General features: G+C 38.8%; 1 protein-coding gene across 7 annotated transcripts in view; it reads right to left on the bottom strand.

Annotated features, from left to right (window-relative positions):
- The window catches only part of LOC108682449 (serine-rich adhesin for platelets-like), a 49,109-nt gene extending 30,343 nt beyond the window's left edge, over positions 1 to 18,766 (bottom strand). For all 7 annotated transcript variants that reach the window (XM_018171608.1, XM_018171609.1, XM_018171610.1 and 4 more), the window contains exon 1: positions 18,342 to 18,766. The gene's annotated coding sequence lies outside the window, so the exon portion shown is untranslated. The remainder of the gene's footprint in view (positions 1 to 18,341) is intronic.
- Between the last annotated feature and the right edge of the window lie 7,781 nt (positions 18,767 to 26,547).

The following is a 26,547-nucleotide window of genomic DNA, read 5'->3' as shown; positions in this document are numbered from 1 at the left end:
ATATCTAAATCCGTAACCTCTCGTGTCAACTCGTTCACTAATTAATATTATTAATATAATATACACTAATTAATATTATTAATTAGTACCGGGATTTCAACTAATCAGACAGAATGACTCTCAAGATGTCCCGGCGCTGTTGAGTTTAGAATAACTGTTTGCTGTTTACAGATTGGAACTTGATTGCTGTCGATGGCTCATTAGGATGAGTTTCACCATCAAAAGTCTTACCAAAGAAATGAGATGACCAAATTAAGGTCAGCACGTACCAGGAACTACTTTGCAGCATCTGCGTTGGTGGCACCGCGCATATGGTGCAGGTTGGCACAGTTTGCCCAGGCTCAGCCACGAGAAACCCTACATCACATCTCCTGACCAATGCTTTATATTTCCTCCTGACGTTATAGTTGATGACGAGTTAAATGAGGGAAACGGAAAGCGAGAGAATGAGATAGTGCTAATTCTCGATAAAAAAACTGTGTAATCATCCATAGTCCAACAAATTTTAGTCTGATTTAGTTAGTTTGAATGTTTGGATTCTCATCTTGGCAGCTAAGAGGAAGTTGATGTGCCATTAAACGACAGAATCTGCTCGCAGCGGGATCAAATCGTGAAATATGGACTCTACACCAGAATTATGCAAGCTTCACGATTACATAGTTTATCAGAAGCTGCATTCTATCGAATGCGTATATTTTATTAAAAAAAATTAGAACTCAGACACGCTGAACTTATTGCCTAGCAACTAATAATTAGCTGCGGGTTTGTTTGCCATTTAAGTTTCCAGACCAGAAGTGAAGAAATTCGGAGCTTTTCGTTTCTAAGAAGTTGTGGTTGTAGCGTTTTTATAATACAACATTACTGTTTCCCATGGCAGTCCAAAGCTCGATATGAATTTTTATGTTTCAAACATTATAAATAATTTTAAGGGTTCAAACAAATGGTGAAACTTCACTATGATTGCATTTTGTTTTGTGTATTATGGCATTCGGTGTGAACTTTTGATGGCTAAGATGTAGTGGTCTTTGTGGCAGTGGAGGCAATTGTTGAAAACGTTGATGCTTCTGGTTTCTACGGTGGCACATCGGGAACAAGAAGGCCTGGAGGATTTGTACTATATAAAGAGGGCTGCCCTTCTACGGCGTTGCCCTCACAGCACATATGAAGGTTATATGTAGCGTTTCATTTCGCATCTATTTCACATTTTCCTATTGTTTAATGATATCACTAATTTATGTATATTCGCACATCACTGATAAATGCAGGTAGGTAGGGAAGAAGACCTGAAAGAAATGCAAGCATCGCACGTCAGCATTTGACAAGTTTGAAGTATTCAAGTTTACCTCGCTACTGGAATAGGAAGGCCACAATCTCTACATCAAACCTAAATGAAGGGACGTCGCATCAATGGCTTCTGAGCGCAACACGCCGGCCACCTCACCAAGAACTGCGACGACAGCAACAAATTTACGCGACCGCACTTATTTACGCGACAAATTTACTTAGCAGCGCGAGCATTCTTCTATTTATTCAGTTCAATAGTTAAAATGTCGTTAATTTATCTAACAGTTTCCCTAGAATGGATCGAGTAAAGTGGGTCAACATGACAAGTGAATATTACTATACATTATTCTCTATTGCACTCTCTCTTGCGGCTAGAGTACACCATCAGTTAAATTATTATCTTCCAAAATAATCATCTTCCTCGTCCTCTTTTACGTATAAAAATATGAAAATATTTCAGAATTCATTGTGCTCAACAAACAAATGTTATCGTTATTACAACAAAAGTTAAAAAAAAACCTTATAAACCTCTAAAACAATTCTTGTTATTTAGTTTTCTTTTCTTAAATTAAGGGTATTTAATACGTTTCAATCCTTCATTTGTTCCCATGATCCCATCGTTCAGTCCGTTGCAGTCGCTGGCAGTGACGAGTAATGCTGAAGTAGAGCGCTGGTCACGCGCTGCGGCCTCGCGTCTTGGTGATGGAGCCCGTTAACCTCAACTGGAGCACGAACTGATGTACTCCAGCTGGTGCTGCTCCTTCAGCTCCAGACGTGATGGAGCCTGGAGCACGAGCTGATGTACTCCAGCTGGTGCTGCTCCTTCAGCTAACTGATGTACTCCAGCTGGTGCTGCTCCTTCAGCTCCAGACGTGATGGAACATGGAGCATGAACTGATGCACTCCAGCTGGTGCTGCTCCTTCAGCTCCGGACGTGATGGAACCAGGAGCACGAACTGATGTACTCCAGCTGATGCTGCTCCTTCAGCTCCAGACATTGCACCTGGAGCACGATTTGATGTACTCCAGCTGGTGCTGCTCGTTCAGCTCCATACATTACACCTGGAGAACGAAATGCTTAGCTCCAGATGGTGCTGCTCCATCGGCACCATCGTAGGCTTAACACTGGACTACGCAGCAATACGCCAGCTCATGTTTTAATTTTGGCTCCAGCTTAGGCGTTAACATAGAGCTCGAAATTCCGTACGAAGCTTACGTTCATTTCTAAATGGAACACATTCTTCCTTTTTCGCGTTCCCATTCATGTTCTGATGATTCGGCTAAAACTTTCCCGGGTAGCACCATTAATACGGTAATTCGGCCGCACTCCAATTCCCGTCTGTTACTCGCACCAAAACACGAGGTTAAACGCATTGCAGATTTATTTACATTGAGATTTATTTTATTGAACCTACACCTCCATATATAGGTTGTTGGAAAGACAAAATCCAATTCCTACTGCATCACCATTTGCAAAACACAGAATTGCGAACGATACGATAGGCTTCCTACCGCCAACCGTCAGCCGGCTATCGACAGCAAGGCAGGTATAAAATGTCGGATAATTTTTTTATTCTTATGTCGGTGGCATTTTTAAACCACGATCTGTCAGCAGAGGCGCACTTCACGCAATTAATCATTGAATCAATAATACTCGAGGCCAATGTCCTCAGGAGAGGCTCGGCGGCATGCCTCTCAAATCACTGAACATTGACGCGACTGCCACTGGAACAAAAATAGATTTGCTGTCGCAAATATATACAACCGCGTCCACTCAGGATATTAAATAACTAGTACAATGAGCATTGCAGCAGAAAATTAAACAGAATACACTGCGGAACTACCTTATCAATTGAATGACATGTACCAATCCCACCAGAAAAAACACATACGTACTCTTCATTTCAACAGACTCAAAACAAAAGCCCGTCATGATCCTAACAACGCGCATTCCATGCATAGACTAAATCAATTGCAGTAACTTTCACACACTCCAGACTATAGGCCCATCCAGATTACTACCCACCGCAGATTCAAATGCCTAAAACACTACTTAACTACAGCTCACAACACGTAGGAAGATGACGAAATACACGCGCTCATGCATGCTCCAACGCAAATGCACTCCTCCGGCCGACGCAAATGCAACTGTCTTCACTCATAAAGCACAATAAACATGAAGCACAATAAACAAAGCACAATATAAACATGAGGGGACTACTTCTTTATCACTATCTCAAACAGTCATGAAAAGGTTTCAGTTGAGATAACCCTTCAGCTAAGCTTGACATTTTGCAACAAATAACCAGGAACCATCACAGTCATTGACCACATTCCCAAAACTGTCCCATCTCTGCAAAACATTACGTAAAAACGACTTCTGCTGGCTTATCCTTGACACAATCTTACTTTACACAAGAAGAAATCTATACACTTGAGACAATTGGAAACATCCCGTGCAATGGCGGGCCAAAACTACGATTCCCAACATAACACCACCGTAGCATTACGGCAAAAACCCATCTATGAAAGTTATCTCATCTGCTTTCACCCTACGTCAACCACTACGCACAGCGTACAGATATTATCAAACGCACTCATAACAGCCAGTCACTAGTATACATACTTGCAACACAAACAGCATGAAGAAAAATCACATTTAAAACGAGTTAGGATCCACCACTATACAGACCGTCCCATTTATCAAACCCAATATGCAACATGATCCTTCAATACTAGGTCTACAGCTTCTTTACTCGCGACCTCCCACAACCACTATTTATACTCTAGAATTTGCAGACAGCATTTAAACTGATGATTAATACAATCTCAACGCATATTAATCACATGAGAATGCGGGTGGAAATGACTCGTGATCGTTTCTGGCACATATTTCAGCAAACCAAACGATGATCAATTGTGAGCTAATCACAGAAAATTCAAATTTTTTGTCAACAATTGGTAAAGCTTCTTTAAAAGCAGGGTGGTGATTGACTGGTAGGTTTGCAATTCCATCGTTCATTTTGGGATAGCAAGTAGCAGGAGTTTGCCTAAAAAATAATGGTCAACCATAAACACTCAAAACCTGGGAAAAATGTAAATACACAATCGATTGCTGATGGAACCGAGAACTCAAAACCATTATTATATGCATGCATATAATATAATGAGCCATATATGCGTGGCTCAGTGCTCAACTCATTGGTAACAATATATCTTTCATTGAATTATGGATGATGAAGCAACAGCATGATATCTCCAGTATTGCATAACATTTCGATGCTCAACAATTTCCAATTCCTTCCATTGGAAACTTTTCCTCGAAATTTTGTACATTGACCTTAAAATTTTTATAATTTGTATGCACGTACTTCAACATGAGGAGTCTTTTATGTGTCTCAGTGAACGTATTTTAGAACACGGTATTCATCAATTATTCTTGTAGGCCTCAACAAATTATCCCATCACAAAACTAAACAAAAAACAAATTCACTCACTGAAACAATTTTCTTTTTTTTTTCGAAACTGGAAACAGATATTATAATTTATATACTTGAATTTATATTATATATACTTGAATTTCCTCAAGTAAATGCCAAATATGCGAGAAAATTTTCAGATCATAATATCCGAGACTAAAATAGCAGAGTAAGAGAAAAATCATAGATATCACAGACTTAAATATTACAATATCAGAGAAAAACGGCGAGCGGCCGGCAGAGCAACGGTACACGCGGCGGCGATGTTGCGGCGAGGAAGCAAGCCTGCGAAGCGGAGCGCAGATCTATTGGCGCATCGCCTGCCGCTCATTCCAGCAACTCACGTCACGTATATCCTAACAAATTTGAGTCGCCTCAGCTTCTGATTTGGGGTACCCGTAACTCGCGTCACGTCAATCCTAATAAAATTTAGAGTCGCCCCAGCTTCTGATTTGGGGTACCTTGTTGTGTGTTGATGCGTGTTGTGTGTTGATGCGTGTTGTGTGTTGATGCGTGTTGTTGTGTGTTGATGCGTGTTGTGTGTTGATGCGTGTTGTGTGTTGATGCGTGTTGTGTGTTGATGCGTGTACGACGCCAGGCCGGCAATGTGCTTACAAAGAACAACAAGAACAAAGAGGTAGAATACAACAAAATACTATAGTTTCCACAAGAAATGTATGATGAATACCGATTGCTAGCTGCATGTTATTAAGACTTTTAGCGAAGCAAGTACTAGTGCGCATATTACTGGGGATTGAGTGTTCAATGATCGAGTCGAAATATGGAGAACCCACAAGTGAATTGCAGCGCCAAGAAAGTCAAATCAATTTTGGAAAATTAAAATATTACAATTTCAAGTTAATTTACATTCAAGCATCGTAAAATAATTTCTCGCTTTGTAATTTCTCACTAACTCATAATTTATAAAAAAGTGTACCATAGGTTTAATATGGCACAATGCGTTATTTAGCACTCGATTACGCACACTCACGCTCAATTCGGAGGTATAAGGCAAAAATTTGTACCGGGTCTTTTGAAGAACGTTCAACAATTAAAGTATTCTTTTATTTATTGTTGTTTGCCAGCGTATACTAATGCGCCTACGGCGAGCGCGCATGGTCTAACCGCTTACCCGCGGATTTGCACACAATGAGCTCCGTTATGTTGCACTTCACTATACGCTGATAGACCTATAACCTAGACTCACAATAGACCATCGTAAAGCAATGATAAAAAGCAATGCGGTGTACAATCCAGTTCTTGAATCAATTTACCACGAAGGGTCAGTGGAATACAAGTGATCATATTACCAGGCGGTGGATGGTAGAGGTCGCGGTGCTGACACGAGGCGTCGGGGTGAACCTCGCAAGCAAATTTAGGCCAGGTTTTTGCCCAAGTTTTTCATCAGTAATTAATTGCGAGAGGAAGTGCGGCCTCGATTAATACAATCGCATTCAAGCAATGTTTTTTCAAACCGAGTGTTACAATAATCAAATACAAATTATAATGCATAATTATTATTCCATTTATTATTTTTATTATGTAGCTTATTCTTATTCTATTGACAATTTTTTCGTTTTGAAAAAAAAAATAATGAAACAACAAACATTGGGAAGAAATAAGGAAAACAGTATAGTCTTGAATAAATACTAAGATTGCAATAACTAAGTAATAACAACGTACGATAGTAGAAACTAGGAAATCTTGAACAACGGCAGCAATAACTACGACATTTCGCAGTTATATATGTAACTAGGATACTATATGTAACTTTCGCTCAATATGTAACTACGATACTATAATATCAATAACTATTATAGCAATAAGTATAAAGAATAAGTGCTTAGTAGGTGTCAAATTATCATTTGCATGTTGAAAACAAAATTGCAACGAACGTTTAAAGAATACTTCTGCGTTCAGATTTTCATCAACAACTGAGTGTATAATTTTCATAGAATTCCTTGCAATTAATTTACAATAATGGGAATAAAATTTAAAATCATGGGTAACAAATTTAACGAAAATAAATTGGGTAAAGTGTTACTCGAGAGTATCATTGATCAGCACAAATGTTGTGTAATGATTCTCAGAGTCAAAAAGTGGCATCGAAGTTTGATGTCTGAAGAGACCGACCCTCAACCCGATAAAAATTCTTGCATGGAGAGAGGGTCCTCAGCAGTTCCAGTGATCGGCGCCAGAGAGCTCCTTAACTAACGTAAAATTTGAAGCCGGATAATTTTTTGGCAACAAGTGAAGGCCATCAGAGAAAATTCAGAGAAAAAAACCCTCGACTTTGAAGGCATTTGATAGTTTTTAGCGTTCGCTGCGCCTCGAAGCTTCGGTCTCAGCGAGATCAATGACGGGTAACAAATAGAGGGCAATTCCTACGCGGAAACGGCAAACAGTCTCAGGGCGCCTTTATTTATTGGAGCAACAGAAGACTAGCTAGGTCATCGCATCTCTCTAAGGCATCTAACCTGCACAAACAGGTCTCTTTGAACAGTTCCAGTACAGGAAAGAAATTTAAACAGTGGCAAAAGAAGCAGGGCAAGAACTGCATCTTGGCACGAGCATCGTGATTAAGCAAATCCTTTCCGGAGGAATTCACTGAAAGGTTGCTTGAGTCTCGCATCAGTTTAGAAATTTATGGGAAGATTGCTTGAGCTTTGCATCAATCTATGAATTCATGGGAAGGTATTCAAGGCTTGCATCAGTTTAGAAATTCGTTGCTTAATTAACGAAATATTTAGAGACGAAATTAAAAAAAATTATGGCTTTCCCACATTTTTTGTGTAAATTTATACATGTTTGAGAGTAGAAGACCGTGCATCAACACTGCATGTGAACGCCATTTGATGCTGGTAAGGTTTATACTAACTGGAAATGCAGGGCCTCGAGACCGTGTCTCAGCATAATTTTATTTAATACGAGCTCAAAAACGGTTCTTCTGAGTAGTTTCGTTCAGAAAACAACAACATTTAATGTTTTAGTCCAACAGCACAGTTGCCAGCTAGTATATTGACTTGACCAATAACCCGCAGCGCTTTAATAGATCCGTTATGCCGTGGCCTTCCCCCGCTGGGTTTTATGTAAGTATGACGTGTAAGATTTTTTTCTTTCCTGCTCACTGCAATAAGAAGCAACTGACAAATGACGCCTTGCCTTGCTTACTTGCGCTCTAGGCTCGTACGGGATGATGGCACCGGTAAAAAAATCTGCGCTCGGCGAGGACGTTAACTTCTGCGCTCGCAGAAACTAATGATCAGCAGAAGCGGTAGCAGATCTTTTAGATATTTCATACAGGGAATTTCAATTAGAATGCGCGGGATGCTAGTTTTAATGGATAACATTAAGAAAGAGCCCTTAAAGGTAATTCTGGTGCATTTTCTACCTAACACACAAAATACATGAGAAAATAAAGAGATGTAAATAACAATCGGAAAATAATCCATTACCTTGTAAGAAGGCACAGCATTGTTGAAAACAAAAATTTAAACTTATCATAAATGTTAAATGTTAAACCGTAATAAATATTAAATTAAATTAAATTAATTGATTAAACTCGCTACGCATCATTTCTTTCCAATTGTAAAAGTGGTTTTATCTCAGATAATAACATTTTTAATTGTTGTTGGTCTAAGTAACGGCCATCAAATCCGTTAAACTTGGACAGTGATAAGCTACCACGTTCTGTTGACCCCAATTCGTTAAAGGTTCTCTGTATCCAGATGACTGGAATAAATAACATATACACGATGTCAGCGCCGATATGGACGTAATACTGAGGAAGTCGGAACTATTCAGAACAGGAGCCGTTCACTGAACATGACCATGTCAAGCAGTGAAGACTTTAGTATCCAGATGACTGGAAGAAATAACATATACACGATGTCAGCGCCGATATGGACGTAATACTGAGGAAGTCAGAACTATCCAGACCAGGAGCCGTTCACTGAACATGACCATGCCAAGCATGCAACCGTAAATGGAATTCTGGAGCGCAATCAGAGCCGTAACAAGCGACCTCCTTAAACGCAACGCTAGCAAAAAACTAACGCAATGCGAACTATTTACTATAGTATGCGGCTATACAGCCTGGCGACAGTATTCATGCCAAATATTTAAAACATAAATAAATATTAGAATATATTAATATAATTGTACTGATGACCCGCTTTCAAATTAAAAAAATTGAAACTAAAGAAAATTCGCTTAGCCGTTTTTAAATTACAGACTCTATACATTAAATCTATAATGTATCTATACATTTAAAGAAAATTCCAATTCCAGACCCCTAAAACTCAATAACCAATTACTGCATAAAACAACCTGGCTCTGAAATAGCCCGAAGCAATTTTTAATCGTCTGAAATCATCGTTTTTTCGTGTCTCAATTTTAATTCTTGTCACAGAAAGAAATGAAACCATGTACACTTTTTTATCGCGCTGATGGCGAACAACGTTCCAATTCCTATATGAAGTCAACTAACGGCCAAAAAGGAATGATGCCAGAGTGAGTGAGTCCAGCGGATGATGAAAAACTTAAATCCCTTGGGGAGGTTGGCGAGATGAAGCTTGGCGACTACAAATCACCTTATCGAGACAAATAAAATAGGCAGGCGGTCGCTTCGTGTCAATAAAAGATAGCAGTTAACACAAATAGGCTGCTACGGAGCTGCTACTCTAGACCCAAAATGCCAACGAATGCGGTCACTTTAATTTAAGTTAGTTTCTATCTATTATAAACGATAATTAAACGGCGCCTGCCACTAACCGTCGTCTACGTGGTTCCAAATGTTACATGCTACACCGTAAGCCTTCGGCTCGTTTAAACCCTAGCAACTAGTTGACCAAAAGACAAGGGACGATTTTCAACTTTTTCTATCGCGACGGTTCACAGGGCGGCACAAGAATTGATTAACATTGCAAGATTGTCTGAACTAGCAGATGTTGTATTATTTACTCGGCCTCAAGATGAAATTTATTTAGCTAGAAATTGGGGTTCGGTTTCCAAGATTTATGGCTAATTAGCTCACATCGTTCCGTAAGTTGGCAAATGATAACGGGCAAGAATTTTTTCAAGTACTTATCGATATTTGCTCACGACACTCTATAAAACAAACCATATTGAACTATTTTAACGCCGAGTGCACAACTTCCGCAACATCGAGCTAAACCGTGAGAATTTGGAAACAAATTGCTTCATAAGCTTAAATAATTATTAATATTTTTTCTTCGTCATTAATTAAAAGAATCTGTAGAAAAATTCTTCAAAAAAACTTAGCTGCGGTTTTCACACCGCAAAATTAGGAAAATAAATAAAATCGAGAGAACGATGAGTATATTTTAATAGCATTTTTGTTAACAATCCTTCACTAATTTGAGAGATGAAGCGATCTTGTTAAGGATGGCAGCCGTTGAAACAATGGTAACGGTGAATGACCTACGCAAGGCAGCCTACGCAAGGTCACCGAGCACAACCTGTGCGGTTAGAAATCGCTCGCCATACAACAGGAAATAAAGCTGCTCAAGGAAGCCGCACGCATTCAAATACTACTTAAAAGTAGTCGTATAAATGACGTAGGTATCCGGCAGCTCATCGTGACCTACTTTGTGCCCTAAGATGCGTCTCTTCCTCGTCGCTGTGACCAATTCATGCTGATGTTCCGTCAGCTTTCTAAAGCAAGTGCTACGCCATAAGGTGCGAAATGGGACTTGAATGTATGCCTTGTAAGATGAAGTTTAAATTACCTACCAAATGGAGTTTAGGCAGTTGGTAGCTTGAGGTTAAACACTTCCTCGAGCCTCATTTCCAGCGAGTTTAAATAAATAATAAAGTAAATAATGAAGAAAAATAAATGTGACATGTCCAGGCGCTTACAGCATAGTTCATGGCGTTTCTCTCTTGGTGCCTGAAAAAATCGCAGAGAAGAATACTAGCAACGACTAGAATACATACTCGGCTAGCTGTGTATAACTGCAGGAATAAAGAAATTTCTGTTTATGCAATGAATTAAGGACCCGAGTAACAAATTAGTGTACAGTAACAAATTAGTGTACAACACCGTTGTTATTACGAGCATTATTGCTGCCCAATAAAAAAGCCGAGTTCAGCCGCATTTCTGTACCTGAACAGCTGCTTCGTTTGCGTTCCGCAAATGACGAACATTCCGGCCTCATGGGCTGGAAGAACCGACAGTCTGTATATGGGAACAGAAGAACCGATCCTATAACATTTTCCCGACGAAAAAAATAAAACTAGCAAAAATTAGGCCAGTGATCATCACCGAAAAATGACATCCCACAAATTTAGCTTTTTTGAGCCAATGAATTACTCAGGTCAGCAATGAAGCAAATTGTTGATGAATAATTATAATAGTCAAGAACAACGAGGAGGAAAAAGATGAAATATACTCAGTATCACCCGATCATGTCATATATTATCTACAGAGTTTAAAAACGAAGGCTACACTGGACGTGGTATCAGACTAGCATTTGACGAAACAGGATGGGAATCTTATAATACGACACAATGCATGACAGATTACTGTGCCTATGAACTAGTATGAAGGTGGAATAATGCATTCTACTTATAGCACTCAAAAGTTTAATCTAATACACCACAAAATCATTGTGCAGCGGATGTCAAAGGTGATCATTTAAATTAATCAGCAGAAATAACAACATGTTCTTAAAGTGCTACCGAAAACATTGTGCAGCCACAACCGGAAATTAGTTTATATCCAGTGAATCGTTATATTCTTGACTAAGGTATTGATGACTTATAATGGGATTATGTTCGGTCGCTGATGAGCCTGTCAGTATTTACATCAGTGAACAATGAGCAAGTGTGAGGCGAGGTGAACGCGCTCGCTGTGGCGCCAAATAAGGAAGGAACGAAGAGTTCAGTCTCCGCTCTCATTATGATCTAAGTTAAAAAAAGTTCAGCCATGTTACACGTTGGCAAGTGCCGATTTTGCGTCACGTAAAATCGGCACGATTTGACTCTTCACAACATTGTATCTATTAAACTATTAAAGGGTAGTGGACCATCTCTGACGTCAGTGTCTGGAAGTTCCGTGAACATAATTACCATCTATTCTAAATTCAACCTACATCTCGTTGTAAATAACAATAAAATATTTTTCAGACTTAGGATAGATAAACAAACACTTTTTGTACATATTTCTAGCAAACCAGTAGGAAAAAATTACGAATGACGCCTTGTTATCTTGATGAAGGATGCGTGCAAATCTCTTGCTAAAAAGCCAACAGACGACAACCGTGACGGCAAAATGATTAAAATAATTTATCTGCAGAGAAATTTTTCAGGAGTAAAGCGTGCAAAAAGTCCTCATCTAGCCGTAAACTAAATATATTATTAAATTAGCGACGTCGAACGCCAATCGTCTTCACTCATCGTCGTGCATCAGACATATCACTTTTCCATTATTGTGAGAATATAATATTAGATTGATTAATATTTTATGAATCATACATATGATACTACAATGAAAATAGAGCACAAATTCAAAAGGCATGCAGTTGGAAGTTGTTGTCGTTGCCGCTTGAAATGTTTGCCGCGCGTCAGCTGCGAGTTGCGATGGAACCGTTGCGAGAAGCCAGCCAGCAACCAGAGAAAAAAAAAACAAGCGGCGGTAAAGTTTATTGATACCGAGCCTGCCGGTACAAGGACAAATACGAGCTTCCGTCAACTCATGGCAACCGTCTAGTTTTTACTGTAATGTTGCGCCGGGAGAAATTAACTCGAGCAGATTGAACACCGTTGATGTGACACAAGGTCTCACTAAAAATACTCCACAGGCGACATGATAGTCATGAAGGATTGTAATGAGCAAACAAATTCTCGGGCGAACTGTAAGAAGATGTTTTCAAGGAAATTTAGAAGTTTGTGAATTAGGTTCACAGATGGCGACCGCCCCAGATTGATAATAGAAGCAATGGATGCAGATCGCAATTACCACTGGATTAATTACTAGAGTAATGTATTGTATATCTCTACGTCACGGAATGAAATTCAGAAACGCGTATTACAGATGACACCAATCACCAAGTTAACATTAGAAGCAAGCAGTAATAGTCGCTGCAAACGCAAGTCTAATTTCTTACCACCTAACCATTGGGACTGGGAACATTGTAGGGCCCTCGCCTATTAAGTCCTAGAAAAAAGCTAGGCGTGACGGCGAAGAGGTTCCGCTGCTCGAGTCGCTTTATGGGAGTTGCGCTTCAGTCTTAAGAAGAGAACGTGATTACGTTATTCGTCCAAACGAGTTAGGAGCCGAGTGCGTGACTACCGTTATACGTGCAGTGCTAGATTCCGAGCACAACTTGCAGCGTGAGCAAGTGGAGTGCGAGAACAAAACGGTGGCTGTAGTCCAACTACATACATCACACAAGTTACATTTCCTCCTCCCGGTCAATGAAAAAGCTCTCGAGGAGGAACCTTGTCTTCTCGGAATTTTTTAAAACACTGCTCTTCAGTTTCCAGGTAGTCTTACATTTGAAAGAGGAGTGTTATTAAAATGGTAAGACGGATCTGAGAATCATCAACTATGGACGGTTGAACTAAGATATTAAGCAGTAATGAAGAGCTTCGGGAAAATGTAGAAACATATTGCAGTTATTGATAGTTATTCTTCATAGACGATTCATTTTGACTTCATTGAGAAGCATCGACTTTCAGAGATAAAAAACCTGCAGACACATAGGCCAGCCGCAGTGACTTCGATTATTCGGGACGTCGAGGACTAAGCGACCGCGAAACTTCAAGCAACATCATATGCATGCTGTAAAGACTGGCGTTTTAAACATTAATATCAAATTCCAATTTCTGATCTGAACCTAGAATGTCAACTTCATGTGCTTACAGCTACGAAATATTAGATCATAAGGCAAGCATAATTCTGATTTGAACTTAACAATTCTCATCCCAAGTAGTTTTTGAATTAAAGAAAGTCTAGTTAAAACCCTTATTTAAACGAAAATAGGACGATTAAGTTATATTAATGAAGTGGTAACTTATTATTCAGATTAAATGTTCATCTCCATATACCCGGAACTAAATTGAATTTAAACTTTCCATTTTGAATACAATTTGAAGTGCTTTACGGTAGCATGAATGCCATTCTCACACGTGACATATGAATGAATTGTTGCAATACTTCCTCAGAGCGGAGATGATTTCGACGCTGGGACATTTATATATGGGACACTATGAATGAACCACAATTGAAGCAGCAGTAGAATCAACGAACTTGAAAACGATTAAAGAACTTGTACGCGATTGAACTTCTCCACATAAGTTGTTGAGGCCGAAAACGCGCTTCTATTTTTGACCGATGACGTGATTTCAACATTCATTTCACTCATAAGTAAACTAAGTTATTCAATATCCCATTCATCTCGTAATTTTTACCCGGAAAGGTTTCATGTTGAACTCTTGTTAAACAACTAACGGACGTGTTACTCACAAGAAGGCGGCAGCTGGGTTTGAAGAATGAGATGTAAAAAGAACAGCTGCAGTGATCTCATCAAACACACAGACTTATAAAAGGCAATGGAACGATTACACTAGAGTTTTGCCTGAAGATTTTTTAATTCAACTCGTACACGCGGCTAGCCTTATGCAACAATGTCTTAAACGCTGATGAACAACACTTATAGTTTTATTATTTTGCGAGTCCGTTACTGATGCACGAGAGAGAGGGGACAAAAATCCAAGCATTCATGGGCATTAGCTGTCACTGGATGCCTCAACTTTATCAAAAAGAGCCGCTTTGTGCGCTTACGAGACAACGGGTGAAATATCTCAAATCGCTGTTCAAGAACGTAGAAACAAAGAAAAAGCATGAATAAATTAATAATTAATTATTTTAAATGACTCTGCAGTCACCAATGAGAGTCATACAACGAATCATACTCAAATAGAATCAAGTGCAAATGTACAATTGACGCGGTATTTCACTTAGGCCCCTTTCACACAGGGCAGTAAATACTGCCAGCGTCCGACAGTATTTACTGCCGAACCTTAGCGGACATACGAAATGTGCACTGCTGTTCACACACGACTGCTTTTACTGCGGCGTAGAATTTGACGCCTGACGCCAGCGTCTGTCCTGCTAAAACTGCGGCAGTAGATTTGTCGCGCAGTTTAGCTTGCAATGGTTTTCAATGTAATCTTTCACACTGGGCGGTTTTTTGACGCCAGATCCCGGCAGACAGTGGGGCCGTATTTTAGGTGCATAATAAACAGCACTGCTAGACTGATAGATTATAGACTGATATTGTAACATAAATATCGGTACATAAATATTGTTACATAAACATAAAGATATACATTGTTAAATATATATTTCCTTGAAGTGATAGAGATATATTTTATAAAAGATATATTTTCCATAAAATATATAGGTATTTCCATAGAGATGTATTTACATCATTCTCACATAGAGAAATACAGTGTTTTCATAAAGAAATATTGTTACATAAACATAGAGATGGACTGATGAAGCATAAAGCACTGCAAGACTGATAGATCCCAGCAGTAAAAAGCGCCTCGTGTGAAAGATTGCGCAGTAAATACTGCCGCGGCATTTTTGACGCGGCAGTATCTACTGCCCTGTGTGAAAGGGGCCTTAGTCATCGTAAACTCCTCGGGCAAATATAAGGACGGAGAATATACAATATGCATAGGTACATGCAAGATAATCATGAAGGTTACCACAAAAAGAAATGTAATTGTAAACAAATAATGTTGTCGCGTGATTTTGTGGAAAATCTTCAGGGTGCATATTTTCTCGTAAATTGACATATTTTAGAATAAATGCAAACGATCTATAACCAATATTTTAAGAAAGTATTTGAGATCATGTCCTGAAAAAATACCGTACAAAATGCGTTTAAAATACCTTAGAAAACAAAGGAAAAATCAGAGCGGAAATAATGCGCAGCCACAACCGGAAAACTTTTAAAAACTTATAAAAGAAGAATCCTTCAAGCGCGGCAAGAGAAGTAAACGTGCAGGAGCAGAGCGGGCAAACAAGAGACGCTCGAAAGTTTGGCCGCATTCAGGCGCTCGTCTTTCGGTGCGAGCGATGCACTCGGCCGCACCGGACGTGGCCAGAGCCTCTCAGGACGCGAATCATGAGCGATGTTGCACTGCAACGCCAACGCTGCACAGTGAGGGCTTCCATTATCACTAAGATGCAGCGTCAAAGTCACCTGAAATAGCGCACTAATACGGGAGCACCATTATTGCTAAGAAGCAGCGTCAAAGTCACCTGAAATAGCGCACTAATACGGGAGCACCATTATCACTAAGAAGCAGCGTCAAAGTCACCTGAAATAGCGCACTAATACGGGAGCACCATTATCACTAAGATGCAGCGTCAAAGTCACCTGAAATAGCTCGCTACTACGAGAGCACTGAGCTGCTATGCTAACTCCCCATGTATCAAGCTTGATCTGCCACTGTCAATTAATTCACGAGTGCAAAAATTTCTTCAGAATTTATTAAAATCTTTCTTCTACATTATTTGCAGTAAAATTATTGAACCAATTTAAACTTTATAACATACGCGCCTGATATTATCTCGTTAACAGAGAAGCTAATGCTAGAGGAAGCAATAACTTATACTCGGAAGGCAGAATGTGCTCCCCTCCACTGACGACGAACTCAATGGCGCGTGACCTGCAGTCGGCATATGGCAACCCGCAAGTATCTTCGTCGTGACTCCGGTTGTGTTCACCTTTATTGTTTTGCAAAAATAAAAATCAGTTGAAATTGCTGAGACAGTAAGTTGCGTGAGTGATCATTGCGTGAGTGATCAAAATACTTTTCATCTACAAGTGATAGAAAATTTATGTTTCATGATCAAAAACATTGGTAAACATAGAATGATTACAAATATAATAACATTGCTATTCGTACCAATACGAGATGCACCTCGCGTTTTCTATGAAATAAAACTTGTCATAGTATAAATGAAAGTCCACAGTATACCGAAACCGACATGTTCGCGAATCGCGTGCGTTTGATCTTCCGTCGCTAAGTGAGGTTGCTCACGCCATCTCATCCCTGCCAGCGACTCGCTCCTTGCACACAAACTGTGGTAAATTCTTGACTAAGAACTTGCAAAGCCGAGTTAAAGCATCGTCCAAACAAAACCAGTTCTTGTTAATAATTTAAAATCATTAGAGAAATGTATTGAGCATACAAACCAAGCCAATGATTTCAATCTTCTCCGTACTTAAGAAACGTAGCACGGAGCTCTTAAACGACTCTTCACCCAGCCCTAGGCAAAATAAGGGCTGAAGCGTACTTGAATTTCTCCAGAGGAAAGTTTCGGACATCTACGCTGGACAAGGCGTTAGAAAAAGTGGTCGGGAAGTGTGCCGGTGAAGCTTTCGCACTTACGGCTGGGGGATCCTAACTACATTGAGAGCCAGTTACTGGACATGTTTTCCCAACTATCAAAAGCTATTGATCTAAAAAAAATAATGTCACCAAAATATGTATGAACTCTATGCCTCTTGTACACTGACTAAAAACTGGCCAAAAGCAAACTTTTTTAGATTTTTGACCAGTTTTTTTGAACTGATGAAAAAGTAACTCTGCCTAGAAAACGCAATTCAAAATAATGAAAAAACTTTTTAGGAACAAGGATGGCTACTAGGTGAGATCAACGCTGGGCTGATAGTGATCCTGCCTCGACTCTTTCATCAAAATGCGCTGGCAAACTGCGAAAAGGAATTTGCTAGTTTCGACCTAGATCATGCAAAAGGCCGAACAACAAAATATCGTTCTCAACAATTGCGTGACTTCACACCTTCAAGGATCTGGTTGCTGAGCAAACTGTGATTAATCGTTTATTTGAGATGGGGCCTAGTCAAAATCGAGATCTAGCATTAAGAAAACCTTATCTAAGTTACAGCAGTTTAAGGACGCTCGTCAGACATAATATGTAATCCGCAATTTTACCCATTTTTTGCCTCCCTCAAAAATAAAACTACGAGTTTTAAATTTGAGTTAAAACGGGTCAATATGTCACCACGCCCCTATAAATGATTAATGTCGTCGCAGCAATGGACATTCGGCTCAAGTTCTTTTGTGTGTTGGATAAGTGATCAACTAATTACTAGTAGCCCATACTTTTGGTTGCTCAAATATTAATCAATTGGTTACTACTGATAACTAGTAACCAATAATTGGTATCCAATTCACACTTATATGGGGTACAAAGTAGAGATGGTACACAAACTTTAAGAGTATTTGTATTTTGGAAGACATGTGTAATACGTGGTGTGTAATTAACGTCGTTGCTGCAGTCTTTGGCGTGAAAGTATTGATTTTGTACAGATGGTGGCGATCATGTCTCAGACTCAAAGTATTGAACGCAAGTGTAATTCAGGATTACTTGTTCATGATCAATCAAACGGAGCTCCAATAAATGATTTATGTCTCATCACTCTCATGACCTTGCTAACAAAAATTAGGAAAATTGCCAACCCAAGTTAAGTTGCCCTATTTTTAATATATTAAACATTCTTGAAGTCTTACCGTTGACGGAAACTCTCGTAGTCAGCTCGTTGTTTCAGGATCAGGAAAACCTCTTGCGGGTAAACTGCTTTCAGAGAAGGGATTGGAGTGGAATCACACTGATACCTAAACTTCAAGTCACTTTCCTGTCAAGTCACTCATTCCCATTAAGGTACTGATCTAATTATATCGAAATGACGATCTTTACAGTTCAATCATCCAATTTGCTTACCTAAGAGGCTGTTCAAATAGAAGATTAGTAAACTTGAGTAGCATGAACTAGCTATGCCAGGCTATTAGATTACTTCTATGTAGACAGAAGAAAGCACCGTGAATATCAATAGCGCTGAAGGCCGGTGTCTGTCTCAAGTGTTGCACAGAAGTTACATAGTCAGTGCCGCCAGTCACGCTGCAAGAGAGGAGCTAAAGCCAGACAACCTCGCTCGGCCACGTCTACGAGCTGAATGCAATCGTGGAGCTGCGCCAGTGAGCTCTTCGGCCTGGTCAAAGACCTGCAAGATCTTCTTCAGGCTGCAAGAACCACTCATCTTCCTCCTACATTGCTCGACCTTCGCAAACTCCCCCTCCCACATTTTTTTCTTATAATTCATGTGTACAATAGTTCTTCGAACAAAAAAGATCTGTTGTTTTCTATTGCAAAGTAACAAAAAGATCTGTTGTTTTACTTTCTATTAAATATCGTAGTTACACAAATCAAATCTATGCTGTATAATTACAAGATGAAATCAAGGTAAGAAAATTTTCGTCTTCAGTTTGCATGCTTTCCATAATTTAAACTTTTAACCCTGATTTGACTGTTATTCAGTGCTAACCATCAAGAAAGTATTTATTCAGACATGTTTGGACTGCAGGAGTTTAACATGGACATTTGAGGCATGCTTCAACACGTCTTTCAAAGGGTAGCACTTGAGGACTTGAGAAGTAAGAGACAGTTAATCAATAATACCGGACATATTCTTAATCCTTCTATTCACACATGAGTGCATGTTCAATCCCTCCATGCATGTTGAATCGTTGAAATAGCAATTTACTGTCGTCATAGAACGGACATGTTGACAATTCTGTACCACTGCACGTTGTCTCGTCGTGTAACTGACGATCACCACAACATTTTTTACGACTGTAGTAAAATTATGTGCTTGATCGGTCAGAAGAGACCATTTTATCGCTGCAGCAGAGTGGATGTGGTTGTGCACAAGCGCTCACGGCAAGAAATGAATAATTCTTAAGAAAAAGCCAGTCGATTGAAATGCGTAGACCACTTTCCTGTTTTGCAAGGCTGCAAAGTGCAAACTCCTATTTTCAAGGGATCCTCATTAAATGAAAATTATTAGACCTAATTTTATCCTTATAACTGGTAGGTGTGAGTCGTCATTCGTATTACTGAGGCATAGAACCTAACGTTACAGTCAAGCCGGGCAATCGACAACACTTCGTCTCATATGCTGCTGTAAGAAACAGTCTGAGCTTTTTAGCTGCAGATCCATCACCAGTTACCTGGTACATATCTCATGCTACGTAATTAGTATTTGCATGGATTATTTGTAATATTATTACCTAAATGAACTGTAATCCAAATATATATCATGATGTTTATTATTTGATCGTGTTATTTCATTCTTGTGTGGCAAAACGAAACCCATCTCCTCTCTTCTCCCTCACACCTTGCACACGGCTAGTCGCTTTCCCGTTACTGGTTAAATTATCCAATGATTGATTACAAATGAACCTAGAGACTAAATATTTTGATTAAACCAAAAGTTAACCTTCCGACTATTGGCTTAGTCCAAATTTATCGCCCGACGATTAAATCCCTGAACATATTAATCACCCGGTTGTTTGGAAATAAGGATAGCTGAATGTCCTCACTTTACAGAAAGTCCTGGTGTTGAGTGCTGTGTTCTGGTTTCTCATGAGTTTTTTTACCTCTGATGCAATAATATTTCGTAGTCATTATTAGCTGATAGGACAGTAAAAATGGGACCATAGGACAGCCAAAAATACACGATATGACAGCAAAATATGACAGTTTTTAACCTCTTCAGCTGGTTATGCAGGTTATCATAAGCTTCCCATCCCTAACAAAATTTAGAGTCGCCCCAGCTTCTGGTAATCCAAATCAGAAGCTGACGCGTCTGTAAATTTTCACTGGGATCCAGCCTTTCAGCGCTAAATGGACACTGGTCCGTATATAAGTCGCAAGCTTCTTTGAGTGGCGATTAATGTATAGCCATAGCGTCTGGAGATTGAGACACAGTCGCCAGTTTCTTCACGTGGCGGCAAATGTATACTGATGAAGATCAACGATACTGATCAAGAGATCAGTAACAATCGTCAGCTCAAATGGACACTTGCCAGGCATGATGCCGGCGATCAGCTCATCGTCAGCCAGGATAGAGGATATGCAACCTAACTAACGGTCGACAGAGGCAGTTCGCACGGCCACTCATCTTGCGGCCCTCTCTGCTGCAGCCCTGACGATTAATGCAACATTACATTTTTTTGCGTGTACGTGTGGGGAAATTTTCACGGGCTAAAGCACAGGAGAATATTCATACCATGTTGTAAACAACATTGTGCGCATTTTTCGCATTCATGTTGTGCACATTTTTCGCATTCATGTTTCCTCTACAATGTTATCTTACTGATAAGTTTGATACAATTTTGAATTTTTTGCGGATGGTGAGTTTTTTTCCAAGGAGGGCAATAATGGGTTTCAACAAAATATAAAAAATTTAGCTATTTAAGTTTATTAATTTGAAATTTCATACAATGCCTTCGTTTCATGCATCAAATTCAGAACCTCGAGCTTTAACGTATATACTTCAATGAGAAGTGCGTGGGCTTCCGGCCGTGATGGAGGAGCTTTACAACGAAGAGTTCGACAATAAAAGATGACGCCTCAAATGGAGACGGAAAGTTTCACATCAGCGGGAAACGAGGCGCCCTCAGCAGACTACGACTTCTGTGGCTGTTTATAACTGTGTTAGGAAGACCCGCATTAAGGCTCAGTGACCCACATTCTACATCTCTTCTTATGCCTCCAACATCGAGGTTCTTCCTTCTGTGACTATAATCACGCAACCGAGAACCTCTCGCATGCTCATCAGCAGTAATTTTCCATTACTGCGCCGATGCAAAATGACTGTCGGATGTCAGAAAGAAGTAGGAAAAAATTTTCTAAAAATGTTTTTTCGTTAAATTTTGGGTTTTCGCGAGCGATTTTTTTTCATCTGTACTATATTTTTAGCGCTATTTTTTATCTTCATTATAAAGATTTCCTATGACATACCTGTATATGCGAATGATAAAAGTCAAATTTGGTTATATCCTGATCCCTCAAGAGAGGACTTATTGGATTGCTGATGTGATTGCCAGTTCTACTTCATACCGAGCTTGCAAATCGATTTTTTACCAACAGTTTAACAAATGTTAACAATTCAGGTTATTTATTGGTTGATTATCTCCGTGGTTTGAGAGAAGCTTCAATTAGAAAGCGACCCTTCTAAGAGAGGAGAATCAGTATACATGATTCCCACCCTTATTCACCTCGACTATACAATTATCTTGGTTTGAAGATATCGCTCTATCAACCATTTCTTGTAGCCTTGTCTTTTCCTTGTTATGGCTTCTTTACTATAATAGACCTAATTATTAATCATTACTCAACGTTCGTCTTTGAGCAATAGGATGAGAGTTTGAAGATGGGTTTGTATTTAAAACCTAAGGAATTTCGAAGTCATTGAATCCATAAGCCTATTTAGAGAAATGTTTCTCTAATAAATTTATTAATAAATAAAACTTATTAATAATAAATTTTAAATATATGAATGTTTCCAAATAAATTATTTCATTGATAATGCATCCAAATTTTTTTAACAACTAGCTTTTATATAGGTTTAATTTAGCTCTTTATGTTCTAGAAAAACCTTTGCATGGACCACCTGTTTTTCGATCTCGAGTTGAGTCATTCATCCAGCTTTAATCACGCATCATATATTGACAGGAATTGTACTTCGTTAATTTTTTTAAAGTCAATTTACTCAACCAATCGAATGAGCTACGAAATTTAAGATAATGCATTATTTACGATCGTTGCACTATTCTCCTGAAAGTCGAGTTAAATAACAAAAAAATGCTTCGCCGGTTCGACTTCCGATGTTCACTCGACCGTCCACTGCCGAAAAACATCCGTATTTCGCCACTAAACGAAAGAAAATTTCCCCGACACCGGTAAATTCTCTAGAAAACCTCTGCTGGCTTTTCGTCGTCCCATGTAATGTAACTTGACCGGAAATTGAAGTCTGGTTTTTCGATAACTTCCAGGGACGTTTTTATTGACGAGTTACTCGTTCTCAGCGTTAACATCTTAATTGTAGCTTGCGAAGAACTCCCATTGTAATTCAGCTCATTTTTTACAGATGAACTTGAGATTTGAGTCTATGATTAGAATACTTGCGCTGTCTTAGCAGCAATAGCAAGCAAAGCCAGACTAAAATGGTTTATACTTCCGTACCATTCAAAAATTTTTTACATTTCGTTCATTTGCTTCAACCAATTCAATGTATCCACTTAAATGGGGTTTTATGGGATGTCACTCATTGCATCATCAATTGAATTTTCTGTTGCTTAAAACCGTAAAATTTTAGTGATATTCAAAGTAGAGATAGTGCACTAACCAATTCATATTTAGGTTTTCTTTGAATAAAATTAGACCAGGAAAAGGGGGAACTATATATAGAAAATGGGAAAAATTATTAATTCTAAAATTTCCATTTGAATTTCAAATTTTTTAGAATAAAATAATGAAAATTTTTAAATTGTATCATTGGGAGCCATTGGATATATGAATCTTGTGGGACTTTAACCCATAAAGTATTGAAGCTGAAGAAAAAATGATACATATATTTTCCAAAGGTGACCTGACTGAACAAGCAAGTAAAAAAACTGAACATAATAAATGGTTACACAAAATTTTGAGTTCGGGATCGTATGAGGAGTATAGTACCTCAGGAACGTAACTAATCAATGCTGGAATAGCATAACAGTGGTGATTACGTTTCATCACTTCGAAGTCCGATCACATTACTGTTATTATTATGAGATTGGACATGAATTTATACGCTATTGTACATTGTGTAGAGTACAAACGCGAGAAACCTCAAAAGAAATTGTCAAAATTGTGCTCTACTCGTTTGGCAGTATTACGTACTCTTATTGTAATAAGAGTACGTAAGAGTACGTACTCTGTCCAAACTATATTTCTATTTCATATAACTCCTTATTGTCTGAATCTTTCTTGGTAAAATTTTCAAGCATAATGAAAAACATAAAGTTAGAATTCATCTTTGAAACCCGTAGCGTCTTGTAAGGCCTAATAATCGTCCGAATTATTTTCATCACGAGAGCATTCTGCTCAAACGATAAAAATTGTGGACACTTTTTGATTGCTCCAACATTATACAACGGTCTGTCTGTAATGCTAAAAGAATCTTGCCTTATTTTCCAATATAGGTTCTTGCCAATTATGTACTATTGTTACCTAATCCATTCTCTGGGGCCTGTTATATTCGATTATGTTTAACAGCTTACCAGCACCTGGCTATTGAGGTTTACTCTTAACATTATTATTTGGCTCTGTTTCTACAGGCTATGTATTTACAGTTGAAATTAAGCACGCGTTCATCACGCAACGGTGCACTCAAGCTTTTAAAATACGAGGCGGAACGCTTGCTCAGAAGCACGTTATGATCGAGCAAGGAATTTGCACACAAAGCCGTGCGTCTGACACATTTATGCGAGGGGCAACAATGCATTTCACTGATACTATGCACGTAATTGCAACTTTAATCGTTGGCTGCTCCAACATGACTGTCTTCGAACACAATCAAAAGCACCAGACCTGCCGTGAAATTCCACTGTTTTTTCCTCTTGTGAACAACTCCCGCTTCAGGTAACGGAAAATTTTAATTAAATGTCGTAGCAAAGCCATAGGTGCGGCGAGTCCGAAATTATAAATACACATACAAGTTTACACGAACTCAAAACAAAGATAATTGACCGACCGCATTTAGATCGTGACAGGCTGTGTTGCATGAGAGCTTTTTGATAACGTGACTCGATGGCATCTCCGTCTACTAAAATAAAACAGAAATTTTATAATGAACCTTTGTTTGTGGTAAATTTGGTTCTATCCTTGGTACTGGACTCCGATGGCTAATCAGAAGATTCGTTTTTCCTTCATAATTTCGTCAACATTTTCTCAAGCAAGATACATTTTTTATGACTCATTTAAATCTGCGTTGAGTATACTAAAGAAATCAGGTAACTACCTGCCTTCTTCGAAATATGGACAGCTAACCAGAGTTATTCGAAAATTTAAAAGCAAGCAAAGAAAACAGCCAAAAAATTCACCATTTCTTATGAAGGAAAACGTTTCGGAGTCCAGCTCCATCGTCAATTCAAAACCTAAAACACAAGTACAAAACAATTAGTAAACTAAATAGATTCGATTTAAAGATCTTGATACATAAATGGTCAAATGAAACATTTGACGATCTATGTTTTAAGGTTTTGAACTGACGATGGAGCAGAACTCCGAAACGTTTTCCTTCATAATAAACGCTTAATTTTTTGGCTATTTTCTTTGCTTTTAAATTCATGATAAACTTGCGATTTAAGCAATCAATTGATCATATGAGTTATTCCAACATATGAGAAACGGCGCAAGCAGGGAAAGATTCCTTCTGTATTTGGAACTCGATTGGTCCTAATTCATGCTTGTGAGTGATCCACTTCCGATGCGCCTCCTAAACTGAGACATGTGAGAGCATGTCGTTCGAAAGTCGCCGAGTTCGATGTGAGTGCGGTAAGTGGAGCTTCCATGGTTAGTAACGGTCCAAATGTAGACCAGACGCATGCACTAATTGTGTGGTGGTCTCGTGTGTGTGTGTGTGTGTGTGAGCCTCGTCCACACGCTCGTCCAAGTGGCTTGGTCAGCGGCTGTTGGTCACGTAGCCACGTTCGGCCTCACGTTGGTCATTACGCTGCAGCAAACCTAACTGAACCTCATCCGTAGAGACTGCGATGCTATGCAGCTACACCGGCAAATATTCTCGTGGATATACTAAAGTCACGAATAATTTAAGAGTTAATCAAATTCTACTTAAATTCACCGTATCTGACAAGAAAACGTTTCGGATCACGCAGCTCAATCTGTCAAAAATTCTAGAATAAAATTTCAAGCAATTCATACATACAATCGAAATTGACAGAAACTGAAGCATTAATTGACGAAGAAAAGACATTGTAACAATAAAAAATCCTTATCTATTACCAATTTCAAGTGAATAAGAACTAAAAATGTCATCCAGCTATAGATTTCTGTTTAAAGTATATATACTACATCGATTGCACTAATAATTATTGATTGGACGTTCAAGCTAGAATTCTTGAGCAGAGGTTTGCGCTGGACTCCAAAACGTTGTCAAAAAGATTTGATTAATTTTTGTACTAATTTTTTGCATTTGAATTCATCAAATTAGTAACATTATGACCTTATAACGGTTTTAATTTCTCATGTTAGCTTAAATCATTGACTTATTGTTTGTTTTGAAAAGCTCCATGATTTGCTGTAACAATCACGACTTCTGGAATATTTTTGATGATCAGGTGCCAGATTAACAAAAGTAACCAAGAACCATAAATTTCCCATCCACTCGCAATATTAAAATAAAATGTTTTCAAATTCAAGAACATCGTATAGAAGTTGCGATCAGGGAGATAATTTTTGAGCCTAAAGCCCCAAGTTTGCCCGTTATTCCTTCGCATCATCAATCACCTTTTTATTGTAAATACGAGTAGTCTGAAATCGGTGGCCTGTGAGGCTAAAAATGAGTTGAGTCATCAAGGGGCGGCACGACTTGTGTTGTCAGACACGAAAAGTTCGGCTGTTTTACAGCAAACAAATGACGAACATGATTAATTAATTGCGTTAGTTATGAAATCCAAGCGGTTTCGTTTATATCGAGGTTGATAATGACTGCATATTTGGAAGCTGATTTCATAAGTAAACACAGATATACATAACAAACGTATATGTAATATGTATGTATTACAGAGATACATATGAAAGCTGATTTCATCACGATACATATTACAGTAGTTATGATCAGTGCAATCATTTAAGTTAAATCATCAGGGTTTT

This window comes from Hyalella azteca, unplaced genomic scaffold, assembly GCF_000764305.2.
Source record: "Hyalella azteca isolate HAZT.00-mixed unplaced genomic scaffold, Hazt_2.0.2 contig5407, whole genome shotgun sequence".
NCBI lineage: Eukaryota > Metazoa > Arthropoda > Malacostraca > Amphipoda > Hyalellidae > Hyalella > Hyalella azteca.
This window is presented reverse-complemented; position numbering and strand designations above follow the sequence as displayed.